Below are 12,142 nucleotides of genomic sequence, written 5' to 3' on the forward strand. Positions count from 1 at the left end.
TCCTAGATGGTGTAACAGCTGGGAGTGAATGGCAGTTAGCTCTGAAACACACTTTTCTCCAAAGAAATTTTAGTTCTCATAGTGTTAACTGCCCCACTCTTATATTCCTCCCCCCTCCTGCCACAAACACGACCCAGATCACATTAGAATCCCAAAGCACAGAGAACAGGTCTCATCTGTCTGTCACCAAGGAGGCAGATCCGATGGGGGAACAAGAAGTCATTTGTACCTGATGAGGAGGACACTCCTGGGAAACAAACAGATGAGCCACCACATGAATCTAACCTATTCTCTGAGGTAAACAGAACTGCATGAGAAACACACAAATTATCAGGAACATCATGTTTAACTCTCTCGCTTCAGGCTGGTGGGTGAGCGATGGAGATTGTCCCACTATCTGATTGTGAGAAAGTTAGCCCTCAGTAACTAATGGGGAAAAAACCCCAAACCCAGCCAGTCTGCTTCAGTTTAGTAGTTCACTCTGCAGCCCTTAATGACATTGAGTAATATTTACTGCCATGAGTAGTCCTGGGAGTAAGCATGATGCTACTCACTGTGAGCAGGGGTGGCAGGATCAGCTCCATGTTTGTCGGGTGTTTTTGTGCAGAATGTAGATCAAGGTTTCTTGTTCCCCTTTACCATGAACTAATTACATCCTGGCCAGGTACGTTTTAGGGCTCGATCCAGTTCTGACAGATGCCACAGTGACACATGCTAATTTACCATATCAAATGGCACAATCCCTCATAAAAACAAGCAACCTCCTCTCCCCCACAGTATTATGCCACCCAGTACACTGTAGTATCACTGTCATAAGATGTAGTGTAGTTTGTAACCCACTGGGCATGTAATGCTCCCTCTGTGCCACACTGGGGAGGGGGTTGAGTTTGTTACAGCCCGCAGGTGCAGGAACCTCTTTAGCTTAAGGAATAGAGAACTATATTTTTATCTGTAGATCTTCCTGTTTTCATGCCAGTCTAGGCCAACATGGCAGCTGTCACATAAGTGGTGATTTGTTCAGGATTTGAATTGCTGTGCGCCTCAGATACTCAGGATGAGCGTTACTCTGGCCAGAGGTAGTACGTAACTGATTGGTCACTGTGTGTTATGGGTGCCCAATCCACAGAAGTTGTGGGGCCTGTTGCAGCCCTACGCTACGAAGACTGGCTATTTAGCTCAAGATGTAGGGATAGATACTTTCAGCTCTGGAGGTCCCATCTTCAGTTGCTTGTGGCAGCGTCTTACAGTGATAATTTTCTGTAGGATGTTTTAATAAAGGTTTTATCATTATATGTAGTACAGTAGCATGTCTTGATCCCCACCAGAATTGGGGCACCATTGTACAAAGCACTATACAAAGATAAGAAGCGATCCTTGTACCAAGAAGTTGAGAATCTCAATAGATATGAGACAGAAATGGGGGTGAGGAAGGAAATGTTATTTTCCCCATGTTATGATTGGAAATGGAGGCACAGAGAGACTAAATGACATGCTTAAGGTCATATAGTGCATCTGTGGCAGAGCTGGGAACTCAGCCCAGATCTCCTGAATCCTAGACTAGTGCTTTCCCCACAAGATGTCACGTCCCGGAGAGGAAGATCAAAATCAATAGTTTTGGTATTGACTAAATATTTGCAAAGTGGCTCCCTAGTAATCAGAATGAAAGAGCCTGTGCATGCCACCCTGATAGCTGGAGAAATGGTGCTAGCAGTATATCCAGCAGAGGGGAGAATGAAGGCAGTCCTCACTATGAGTAAGTGTCCTGTCTTGATCTGAGTGCAGAAATTAGGGAAGGGGAAGGCAACCTGAGCACAAGGCTGAGAGTTCTAATTCCATCTCTCACTTAGACTCCCTCTGACCTCTATGGGGTCCCACCAGTGAGCACTTAAACAAACAAAACAAAATGGCCAAATGTTGACATTTACTTCATTTTTTCCTCTTATTTTTCTTCCAGTGCCAACCATTCTCCCACTCCTTCCTTTCCCATCTCCTCTTCTCCTATCCTTGTCCCTCTATTGTGAAAGTGAGTGCCTCTCGTCCCATGGGTGAAATTCATATAGATGGTAAGTGACACAATGGAAGTACATGGAGAACAAGTTTATTAAAATAATTAATAGAAATTATTTTCCCCTAGTAAATAATTTATTAGATGGAGGGGTCATAGTATGTTGTTGTTCTGCTTGAATTACCTCATTTATGAATTTCCATTGAAAGACTCTGTTTTCTCCAGTAGTTTTGGTATATTCAGTATTGGGCTATGTAGATATACAATGATATCAGAACATGTAGATATGCAAGAAGATCATGTATAATCTGCCAACTAAAAAGAAAGGCACAAAAGGGGCTTAAACTTAACCTAAAGGCAAAACTGCGACTCTGTGCTATAATATCACTCCATTGTGTGTTCGAGAATGTGAGCTGAATAATGGAAGACAATCACTTTGACCATTGCAAGGTGGACAGTCACATACAGCCAAACTCTTTACTGGGATCTCCAAATGCAATTCTGTTGGCTTCATCGGAGTTTCCCATATTTATACCAGGGCTGATTTATATTTGGTCCTTAATCTATATATGACTTTACACTTGTATCCCTGACATGGTTACATATCTTCTTCATTACAACACCAATTTCCATTAATCATGTACACTGAATTGTTGAATTTACACCAGTGACGTTTGCCTTTTAACACCTGGTGATTAACAACATTTCAGGTTAGACCATTGAATGCCATTTTATGCACGTAGCAATAGTTATAGAATTAGACTATTCTGATGGTTGGAATCTTTATTTTATTTTATTTTTTTTAGTGAACACACACATTTTCAGTTCCATTGCCAGTAAGAAAATGCTTTCATTTGGGCTTACACAGGGTGCAGAGAATCTATCATTCATTTTCCTTCTTGATTTGAGAGAGTAAAGGTAGAGGAAAGGCAATGCTGATAATTGAGTATCCTCAATGATGCTATCACAATCCCAAGAAAATCAGAATAGTCACTGTGCTTACTAGGGCACTGAGTTTATGCATCATCCAGTTGCACCCAGTGTTTCAATTGTCAACACTTGCGTGATAGAGGCAGGATGCTCCAGGACTGGATTTTCCCAACCCAAATTCAAGTGTTGTTTTTAAACCTGTCTCTGCCTGTCATCTTTGGGTATTCAGTGTGCCAGTTCTCATGGTGTTCTGGGTTTGATGCACTTAACAGCATGACTCCCAAGGATTTCTTTGCACAAAAATTGTTTTATTAACCAGGTTCTCAGTAAATCGGAGGTGTGTAGTCAAATAGGATGTGTATTAGTCAGTATATACATGATGGAAACTCTCCACAATAGTTGAACGGAGGTAGTTTGTTTAGTCTTCTTTCAGGGTGGTGCATCTCTCTAATTCCACCTTTCCTGTCTGAGTCAAGGCATTGTACCTCATTGTATTGTCCTTTTTGCCTGTAGACTGTAAGGTCAAGTTGAGGTAAAACTCGTATGTGACATGAAAGAAGTGCAGTTCAGCTATGCAATAGGGACTCTTGCACAGTATCATATAGATGTCAGAGTTTTCACCCCATCAGATTTTCATAGGTAGCTTCATTAAAAATTGAGATTCAGCCACACTACAAAACAGATTGGCAGGCTGCTTGAAATTTCTATCAATAATGTATCCGCACATCTATTGTGATTTCTTCCAAATACTTCCTTCGTTATTTTTAGCACAGAAGAGAGTGTATCTAAATACTGAGCTCTGCAGAGTGGGGAGAAAACGTCACTCATTTGCCACACAAAGCTAAACTGCTCCATCAGCAAAGCTACCTTTCACCACAAGCTGGCACCTAACTTTCCAGTTATAGAGGGGTGGCTTCTGTTTCTTTAAGGTTTGCCTTTGTTCCACTAAAGCAATGAGCAACTTCTAAAAGGCCATATAAACCACCACGAGAAGTAACTGTGATGGTGAGTTATCACTCCTTGCCTAAGGTGCTTGCAAGAGATCTGCTGTATTCTGTGTCCAGTTCCAGGTGGCTGTGCATAACAAGAACTTCCCAACACCCTACCCAGACTCTGTCTGGGATACTTAGCCCACAGAGGCAGAGTCCCCAATTCCACAGTAACTATCTTCAAGGTCCTGGTTCTGCAAACAATGGTTTGTGTGTCATCCTTCCTTGTGGCTAGATAGTGTTGTTTGCACAAAGTTCTGCGTAGTGGGCAGCTTCCCTACCCTTAGGAGACATTGCTCCTTAGGAGGGACAACTACTCTCAGGGCTAATTGGTGTACATGGGGAGTACTCCTCTGTTTTACAAACCCTGCTCTTCAAGCCAGTGCAGAGATGGGCAAGGCCCATGACTTTACCTTCTCCCCACCCTTTTTGAGGCAACATATGTCCTGGAGGAAGCAAAGGGTTTGCAGGGACTGTTCTTGCTGTTGATCCTTGAGCAACTGCCCTTGCTGCATGGACTGTACAAGGGAAGAATTACAGAGAGGAAGGAAGATTCAGTGGTTAGGTCACTAGTCTAGGACTCAGGAGCTGTCCTGCTTTGCCATGGGCAAATTACTTCGTTGTCCTATGCTTCAGTTCCCCATCTATAAAATGGGGAAAATAGCACTTCTCTGCCTCAGAAGGGTGCTGGAAGGACAAAAATTGCAATGTGCTCAGATATGGTAATGGAGGCCATATCAATACCTAAGATAGATAGTCTGGTCCTTTAGTACCCCCACTGACTTCAGTAGGGTTACTCAGGTGAGTAAGAATTGTTCATGTGAGGTAATGTTTTGCAGGCTGGGTGTCCCAATTAAGCACATCTCTAGCTGTCCCTCCACTGGAAAGCATAAGTGGTAGGCAGAAGAGTTAGGACAGCTCTTGAGTTAATTCCATTCCATTCCTCTTCCCTGCTTTCTGGTTGTAGTCAGAACAGGAGACGAGAGAGAAAAAATACTTCTTGATGTACAGTGAGCTGTCTTTGCTGCATTGAGTGCAAATGAGCCAGCACATTGCAACAGAGACCACACTGCTCTGCCGTTTAGTGAAAGTGCCTGTTTTCCCTGGGGTGGCTCAAGGTTTGTCCCTTTTAGATAAGGTCTTTTCTGAGCTAGAGTCTTCCTGGTTGATACAAATTGCTCACTTTGCATGCTCCATCCTCCCCTTTTGAGCTGTACTCAACTGGACTTTCTGCAGTCACGGTGGCCTACAATCCTAGTTTACATCAGATTTGCTATAAACTAGCTGTGAATTCATCCCTTTGCCCTTAAATTTTAGCCACATTCAAAGGGACCTCACCCTTTGCCTACCAAAGCTTAAATGTGAGAGGGGAACATGTCTAGCCCACTGTGTATCTAGTAATAGTAAAACAGGATGCAACCGTTTTATCCTCTCTTCAAAGTTGGGCTCCTAAAGTTAGTCATCTGGCATTAGGTTACATATTTCAGAGTCTGACATCTAGTGTCTTTGAATGGTCAATAATCAGGATGATATAGCACAATGTTATGGGAATTTTCAAAGGCCTTGTAATGTGAGGTTTACTATGAAATATCCCAAGACTGAGAACTGGATGGCTCAGGAGATTGGTATGCGACAGAGAACAATTCATTCAAATCTTTCCTCATTGGTAGATAAGTTATCATCAACATCTGGCGGCCATTCCATGGCTTATATGATATAGGTTAGTGGTGTCATTCTCAAAGGAGCAAAAGGCAGAATGGAGATTAAAGTACCTCCTGCCTTCTAGAGGTTGTCCCTACCCATAATGGTTGAGGCACAATGCAGGTTCAGTGTGTGGGGAAAAAATGTACTGCTGCTGCCAGTAATGCACCTATTCTATGAACAATAGAAGACTTTAGCCTCCAGATATGCCAAGGCAGCATTTTCCATGAGCAGTGATGGTCATGTGTTCACAAATACAGCTTGCAATTCAGTCCCACCATGTCTGTACCCTTTTTTGTTTGCTTTTCTGTGAACATTTGTATGACTAGGTTTTGGTTGAATGGATGTTTGGGGAGCAGCTTTCATTTGTGTGAATATGGGTTGCCATGCATGAGTCAGCATATTTCCTTGTGAACAAGCATATTAAAGCACAAATAAGTATTTTCACATCTGGTGGCACTGCATGTTTATTCAGTTACTTGGTAGGGATGTGATGAGAGAATTCCCTGTCTAGTCTGCTAATATCTGTCTTTCTACCTCAGTCAGGAAGGAACCAGCTATTTTTAATATGGGGTGAATAGAAATATAATGCTTTTTCTTGGGGACAAGAAGGGATGCTGAATGTCCCAACAATTCCTAGGCCTCCTTATCTCCTACAGGGACAGAGGCAGGGAGGGATAGCGCAGGGGTTTGAACATTGGGCTGCTAAACCTAGGGTTGTGAGTTCAATCCTTATGGACCTGGGGAAAAATCAGTACTTGCTCCTGTTAGTGAAGGCAGGGGGCTGGACTTAATGACTTTTTAGGGTCCCTTCCAGTTCTATGAGATAGATATATCTCCATTTATTTATATACATCACTTCACTATTGTGTTCCACACCATCTCTGTGAGAGAATCAGTGCCCTAAGCATTTCTCCAGGTGCTGCTCATGATTATAAAGATTAGTCATCCAGTCAGGAAAGGAAAAGCATACCAGGTGACTTAAGTGACCAGACACACCAAGAGAATACAGAATTCTGCTTCCTGAGTATTCCAAGGATCTCACCGTGAACAGCTGATAAAATATCATACATAGGCTCTGACATGATCATAAAAACTATTCAGACAATTATGAATAATGAACAAAATCATAAAAATCGTGAGCAATTCCCAAACAATCCGCTAGTAGAAAAAATGGCTAAATCCAATGAACAATTTGTCCACATCGAATAGTTCAGTTGGCTAAATTCATGAGCACTAAAATCACTTACATTATTTGAGGGCCACAGGTGTGCTATGCTCCCGAACTGCTCAACCTCACCATAGTCAACTTCCACTGAAATTGGTAAGACTTCTGAGAAATAGCAAGATGGTCCATGTCATTCCTTCCCTGCTTGAGAATCGACGCTTTTTTGTTGAGATGGTAAGTCAGAAAAGTCAATGGCGCACTCAACAGTTTGGATTGCCCCAAAGTTCAGTGCTATCATCTTGACTGTTTAAAGTCTGTATCAATGACTACCCAGAATTCCCTGATGTGAGAAGATTCCTTTGTGCAGATGGTCTTTGCATCACCACACATTTGAAAAGATTTGAGGACACTGAGCACGTTCTACCTGGCTCCTGGAGTGTACTTGGAATATTCTATTGCAGATGAATGGCATCCTACTAAGACACAAGTGTGTGCCCTTCACCCGAAACACGTCAGACAAAACAAAAACTCCAGATAGAGGTGGGATGGTACAACCTTTGAGCACTATGAACATCTGATGTACCTTGGGGTCACATTACAATGAATGCCGATATTCCAAGAACACATCAAGAAGCTGAAAAAGAAAGTGAGCTCCAGGAATTGTGCATTTCAGAAACTGGCTAACACAAAATGGGGAACTGACCCTAAAACACACTTAGCAACCAGTCTCGCTGTGTGTTATTCAGTTGCATAGTGCTATGCTACAGTTTGGTCAGACTTGAGTCATGCACACAAAATTAGCACTGAACGCAGTCAATCTTGTAGGATCATCACAGGGATTTTGAAACCAACTCCCACATTGCTCAGTGGGGATTGGACAAACATCAGTGAGGAGAGAGGCCTTCAGTAGAAAGGAGAGAGAAAAACAGGTTCATGATCCAAAACAGCCACTGCATGGACACATTCCATCACCCAAGAGGCTGACGTCCGGCAAGAACTTTGCCTCTGAAAATCCTTTGCCACAAAATACCACCATGGAAAGCTGCAGAGTAACAAACTGGTGGGAAATGCTGTGAATTGTGGAGAAACTGGTTCCTTCGGAACAACTCCCTCCACGCACTGAGCTAAAAAAAATATGGGTGCACTCTATATTGAGCAAGAGTTAGGGTGGCAAAGGCTGGTGACAATATGACCATGCGGAAGCTGAGGAATGACTCCAAATGTGACTGTAGAGAGCCTGGGCAAATTCTTGAACTTTCCCTGATGCAGTGCCCCCTGTCAGCATTCTGTAATCTTTAGGAACTATTCAAGATAACTGACATCATCAGGTCTTGGGTGCTGGTCTGGATTAATACCTCCAATGTGGCTGAAGACCAGAACAGTTGTTTCTTCTTACACAGAGGTTCTCTTTTGTTGCAATAATGATGACTGTGGAGCTTGAAAACTTGTCTCTTTCACCAACAGGGGTTGGTCTGATAATAAAATGCATTTCCTCAACCACTTTGTCTCTCACATTTCCTGGGACCAAAACAGCTACACCACCACTGTAAATATTTGCCCCACTTGACGTTTTTCCATCTGCCGCTTTTTCCATTACTTTTGACTGACTTTGTGCTATTTCTATGGCAATGTGTTTATGTGGCTTGTCATACAGGAGCCTTAGTTGCACTCAGAATCCTAATGTGCAACTAAAACTGTTTTTCAAAGAGGACACACATGGAAATTGAGAGCCACCTTGCAGAGATACCAGGCAGGTGGGCCCCAGGTGAACTCTCAAATACTAAGCAGGGCAGGGCAGGCACTTGTTTTCTTTGTTTTATCTTTTGTTGCTTTCCCTTGTCTGTTTGTTTTTCTGGTTTTGTTTCCTGTCCTAAGCCAGCCAGTCAGTTATTTCTTGTTTGTTCTGTCTCTCTTGTTTGTTTCTGCCCCTTGCTTGACACTTTGGAATCTGAAGATTATTTGCGATGTGTTACCTTCTATCTCCTGTTTTTAGAGAGTTTTGTTTTCTTAATTATAACTTTAAAATACAAATAAGCATAGTAGGTCAAAGAGACATTGCGTCAAGAGCTGAGAGATCCATATTTAGGTTTTCTATAACAATAACAGATTTTTTTTTCTAAGGGAATGTTTTTCCATATTGTTTGAATTTTGATGTTTGTTCTGAGTTTTTTTGTATTAAATATTTCCTTGTGGCTCTGGAAATCCAGGCACAGCAGGACTGGGTTAGGCAGTAGAAAGTGAAACTGACTATAGAGAGAGTAAGGAATGGATTAATTTATTTCATTGTCCAGTCCGCATGCTGTAGAAATAGTAAACAAGCCAGCATCAATGATGGAAACTAAATTGTTTTTTTTTGTTTTTACAGTTCTTACAATGTTATTAAACTAAAGTGATACTAATAAAGAATTATTAAATACATAGTAGCTTAGGGTAGAGACACATGGAAAAAATAGAAAATAACATTAACTCCTCTTTTATTCACTGAATGTTTCAAATCAATTCAAATAGAGTGAAAATTCAGGCTCATTTTTAATGTCTGAAATGCCGTCACTCCTCTAATTTAGGAGGAGGAAGATGATGATAGTTATTTAAAATACCAGGCATAGTGTAAACAGGAATAAAATCAAGATCACTGCCTTAAAAGCGCTTACAAGTGAAACAGATACAAACAAGCAACACAGAAATGCAAGGAGGCAAAAAGCAGGGTGAACATGTGCACGTTTCCTGTGAGTTGCATGATCATTGCTACTTTTTTATTATTATTTTGCGGAAAGAGTTTACACTAGTTTTTCATTTTGAAGAAAGAATTTAAACCCTCTCTTCTGGAAGATGACGTGAAGAATAACAGGCATTTGCTGCTGGACTTCATCAAAAATCATGTCACCTAACAAGTTCACTTCTCTTCTCACAGAAAACAACTCTTTCCTTCAAAGAAAGATTAGCAATGTAATTTACAAATCTTTCTCAGCAAAAACAATATCAACCACAGAAGTTTATCTACAATGAGCCTGACAGCTTTACAAATGAGCTTTAAAAGCTGCTAACTGAAACTATGAATATAGAGTCTGGAGAAGAATCAACAGTTTGTTGCCTATGAAACAAATGCTTATCAGCCTCTTAATCAATCTAATCCCAGAGATAAATGGCTCACTCAATAAGTCGCTCAGTGACTGCGTTTTGCCTTACCCCATCAGATTATAACATATCTTTGATACAGTTTCTCAGTTATTAGAAAAATGTTTGTGTAAGTCGTTACAGAAATAACCTGGGAAGTCATCTTAGAAATTGTATTTGATTGGAGAATCCCTTGCAAACGGAGACAGGAAAATTCTGCAAGTTGAGCATCGTGGAGTTTCCTGTAAAGCAGCCCCTCAAAGCTGTTGAGGTCTCCCAGCTCCACAGATCCTGGAATTTCACAGAGAATTCCCCTCTCCCCGCCAGTGTAGTCAGGAGTTGTCCTCAGCTCCCACTCCAGATGGCTTCACTGGCCCACCTTGTCATTGAGGGCTATGTGCAGTTTATGATGTTCCTGGGATCAAAAGGTGTTGTCATGCCTCTGACAGTGACTACAATCTAACTGCCATGCAATAGATCCAGGCTCTGGAATAATTACGCCGATAGCAGCACAATCTGTAGTAGCAGTTGTGGTGTAAAATGAAGCTTTCCCCACTTGTGGCATAGTGACTTGGTGTCATTTTGTGCCAAAGGATTCAGAAGTCACCAGGTGGGTAAGAGAGGAATAGGCAACTGGGCTGATGTGTCTCTTCCCTTTATACTGTTATCTGGACTCACATCTATTTAGCAATGTCACACTGTAATACTGCCAGCTCTAATAAGAAGCTGCCCAAACCTTCACAGAGAACTTGATCCGATACTAAAATGAACCTTTGGTGGTAGTCAAAGTTCAGTTAACGTTTTAAAAAATTATGTTGCTCTCGCCTGGGTGGAATGTCAAATCTGCGTAAGTGTGTGTGAAGTGAGATTCACCTTAACTCTAGAACTGGGGGTCTTTTCTTTTGAAGTAGTAGGGTCTGAGTTCTCACTGGCTTACAACTACGGTGTCCTGGGTAGTCTCTGTGTGTAGTGTAGCGATGACTGTGAAGTTGTATGTGGCCATCGGTCCATTACAGTCTGTCTGATGCAGTATCTGAGCTCACTGATATGCATCTTATCAAAAATACAACAGAGCCAGATCCCTAGCTGATGTAAATCAGTGTAGCTCCACTGAAATCGATGGAGTTACATCAGTTTAAACCAGCTGAGGATCCAGCCAACAGTGTTGAGCAACACCCAGTGTGATATACTCCTTAAGGTCAATAGGAATATTATTGTGCTTAAAGTTATGTATGTGTTTACATGCCTTGCTGAACTGGAACCTCAGAATGGACTTTTATTTGACAGAGAGACAAAATGTTTAAGCCAGTACTACAAAAGCAAGTTATATTTCTTATCCATAAATCATACAGGCTTCCTGATTTCCCCTGTTCTAAAATTAATTTCACTTTATCCATTCAATACAAATTTGCTCTTGTTACTCACAAGGTATTTCTCTTCACTCAAATTCTAAAATTGCAATTAAATATGTGAATAACTATAAGAAAAACAATGAAACAATTAGACGTAACCCCAAAAAGGTCTCCGTTCCTGTAAGGAGGCGCCCTGGCTCCCCGCCGCGCCTGAGAGGGATGAGCCAGAGCAGGTACCTCAGTGGGCGGAGTCAGCACGGCCTGTCCCCGCCCCCCAGAAGTCAAGGGGCGGGACAGGAAGTATAAAAGCCCGGCCCCAGCGCTCAGTTGGGTGCAGGCTGCCAGAGAGGACAGACGCTGGTGCCCGGGCTCCCGCCGGGCCGGACCTGCCCCGCGCCCACTACCCAGAGGAGCGCTGGCCGGACCTGCCCCGCGCCCACTATCCAGAGGAGCGCTGGCTGGACCTGCCCCGCCCACTACCCAGAGGAGCGCTGGCTGGACTTGCCTCAGACCCGGTACCCGGAGGAACATCGGCCTGACCTGCCGTGTGCCCGATACCCCGAGGAGTAGCCTGAGCTTCCCCATGACCAGTACCCGGAGGAACCCATGGTCTGGGACCCACCAGACAACGCCGGCGAGGACCAGGTACCCAGAGAGGGGGAGGTTGGAAGTAGCCCGGGGATAGCCGACCCTGGTTTGGCTCCTGAAGAGCCCGAACCCATGTCAGTGTGTTGCGGCCAGGATCCCCACTGACCGCAGCGGGTCTTGACCGCTGCTAGGGCCCCGGGCTAGAACGCAGTGGAGTGGGAGGGCCTGCGTTCCCCCTGCCACCCGTAACTGGGTGGCAGACTCCCCCTCTTCCCGCCTATTGCCACTGCTCTGC

The 12,142-nt window shown here is 43.0% G+C and overlaps 1 protein-coding gene across 1 annotated transcript in view; it reads right to left on the bottom strand.

Moving 5' to 3' along the window:
• DNAJC19 (DnaJ heat shock protein family (Hsp40) member C19) overlaps positions 1–11,639 on the bottom strand; it is a 734,312-nt gene extending 722,673 nt beyond the window's left edge. Inside the window, exon 1 of the mRNA XM_050964315.1 lies at positions 11,635–11,639. The gene's annotated coding sequence lies outside the window, so the exon portion shown is untranslated. The remainder of the gene's footprint in view (positions 1–11,634) is intronic.
• Between the last annotated feature and the right edge of the window lie 503 nt (positions 11,640–12,142).

The sequence above is a fragment of the Gopherus flavomarginatus genome, chromosome 8, assembly GCF_025201925.1.
Source record: "Gopherus flavomarginatus isolate rGopFla2 chromosome 8, rGopFla2.mat.asm, whole genome shotgun sequence".
In the NCBI taxonomy this organism is placed as follows: domain Eukaryota; kingdom Metazoa; phylum Chordata; order Testudines; family Testudinidae; genus Gopherus; species Gopherus flavomarginatus.